Source organism: Verticillium alfalfae, genomic scaffold (genome assembly GCF_000150825.1).
Source record: "Verticillium alfalfae VaMs.102 supercont1.9 genomic scaffold, whole genome shotgun sequence".
Classification (NCBI taxonomy): domain Eukaryota; kingdom Fungi; phylum Ascomycota; class Sordariomycetes; order Glomerellales; family Plectosphaerellaceae; genus Verticillium; species Verticillium alfalfae.
The window spans coordinates 630,639-633,256 of NW_003315030.1; positions in this window are offsets into that span (position 1 = coordinate 630,639).

The window sequence follows — 2,618 nt, forward strand, 5'->3', positions numbered from 1 at the left end:
GGAGGGGCAAAGCACGTGTCAGAAAACCCGCTTCCCTCGTTCAACATGCTGTCTCATCGGTCCACTTCACCAAAGCCCTACGTGCTCAACACGTACATCTCGGGCCATTGTGACCCTGGTCCATAAGTAGCCCTTCGGTCTGGTCGCTGAGCAGCCAACTCACCGGCGTCACAAACACAGCGCTTGCCGTTTCTTGGCCTCGTCTGGCTGGGCGGTGAGTGCCGGCGCTCTCTCATGTTATGCAGCCTCAGCAGCAGCCTCTTCCTCAGCCAGCGGCTGACCAGCTCTGGAAATGACGACGGGCCTGTCGAGAGCCAACGGTACACCTTGAAGCGCAGCCATGTCTGAGTCTCTCCCTCCCTCTACTCATGAAGGACATCCCCGCCCTGGTGGCGCCGTTCGGGGTATTCTCCATGGGAGAAAGAAGCTCCAGTAACAAGTGGCGGCGGTCTCCTCCGCCATCCAACCAGAGACTGGCCATTTCGGAGCCTGTCGAAGCCTTGACGGACCCTCGAGCGAATCGACTGGCATGAATGTCTTTGGCGCAGTAAAATATTTGGTGTCAGACAAATTTCAACACCACACATCTGTTCAGGCCAGACATGCGACCCCAATTGCCCAATCGCCCCGTAGGCCAGGACCCCCGTCCCCAAGATGCACCCCACATCCGCATGCAGAGCTGCAAGGATATGAAAGTCTCGGTGGCTGGCTCGTGCTCGAGGGGAGATCCCTGCGCATCCGTCGCATCTCGCGAAACAAAAAATGTCATCGTCGAAAGACCCCAGAGCTCCCACCAATCACCAAATCCGATTTCAAAGAGGTCGCCTCGGCCGATGTCGCCTCCAAGGTCCTGCCCGCCGGCCAAAGCTGCAACGTGCTGTTGGCGTCTTGCAGGTGGTGCACCCCCATCGAACCCCTCCAGCCTCCTGGTACGGGACCCTTTTTTTATTGACGCAGCGCCGTCATCCACTGCAACCCTTCAGCCCGGGACAACAGCCGAACCCATTGTAGTCAGTGGTTCGTCCACACCATCAGGAGGGAGGGCTGATCGAACATGTGCCGCGGACATGTGCTCGTCGATAATTTGATCGCCCACACCACAATTATCGGAGCGACAGAGACACAATCACGAAAAGACAGTGCTTCCGTATCTTCAGGAAAGTAAGGTCCGGAGGATACCCTGAATGACCATCCAATGGTGAACAGACAGCAGCCTCGTATCACTTCGTCGTGTCACTATTGTTGCCTTTTTGTCCCACCTTTCTTCTGCGCGAAAGGTCGTCTAGGATGGTTCGCCCGTCAGGCCATATATGTGGTGCATGGAGGGGCATTGCGAATGAGGGGCTATGGGGTTTCAACGCCAGAATTGGAATCCGTGGACGGCAGAACACCCACGGCGAACGGAGGGAAGGGGCCTTTTTCTTCTGAGCGCCAGAGCCGTAGCCAGCGCGATCGAAATACCAAAAAAACCCTCAATGCCTTGTCGCGCGCCGCCATCGATCGTTGCCCAATCGCGATGGTGCCTCTCGGGCGAATCTGAGTGCTGGCCAATAGAGGCTGGCTCGGTTCACATTGGCACTGCTGCGATTCGGCACATCTCGTTCCAGTTGAAGCTGTTCTGGAGGTTGGGCTATGGCCCCGTCTATCGCGTTGTCAATACATCGACATGGAGAAATAAAGACGAGTCGACCAATCACTTGTCACATCGGCGCCATCTCTGGCTTATCTCAGACCAACCAAAACGACACTGACCCTCCCACGCATGCACATGCTGGAAAATGGATCCAGCAGAGGGGGGTTCTTACTAGTTCGCATGCGCTTCTGCTGGTAACCCCCCCGCGGCACGTTCCAGTTCTGGCAATCTGGGAGATCTTGCGGCGGGACAGCTTCCTTGCTGGCGGCGCCGCACTGATGCATGTCTCGGCCTCTGAGAGGACGACGATGTTGCTAGCCCATGTCAAAATCCATCACTGACCGCGTCAACGGTGTCGAGGGATAGCATATCCTACGTCACCGAACACGAGTGCATACCAGAATTATTCAACGACTCAAACTCAACAGGCGGGTTGGCGGTGCACGGTATCACAAGAGAGTTTCTTGGTGTGTAAAGGAGGGGTTTCGACAGATTGATTGACGGACGCTCCTCCGGTCAGCGATCTGATCCTCTAAAACGTGTCCGTGGAAATCGGGGTGAGAAAGGGGGGAAGGGGTGTTCAAAGGCGAATGGCGGGGGGGACATTCCAATGGGCGCTCCCTGATCATCACGTCCACAAGCACAAATTAGGGGGTTTCGTGATGTTGACCAGGGCTGCCAGCAGCACTAGGATATAGCCGATGCCGCGGCTGACCTGACGCAGAGGGTATTATAAATGTATGATTCGTTCCTGGTCGAAATTCCCCATCTCCGCTTGGCCTTAACTGCGGAGTCGAAGCGGCGAGGACGAGGACGTCGCCGTATGGGACACAGAAGCATCAGGCGTGCCACGGCCGAGGGGAGCCCGAGAGAAAGGCCCTGGGACCACCCGACATCGGCCGAGCGGCCAAGACCAGAAAGAAGGGGGGGGCGCAACTGTGACACCGCCCTGGCTCTCGCCCTCGTCCTCGCGTTCATCTGAGCC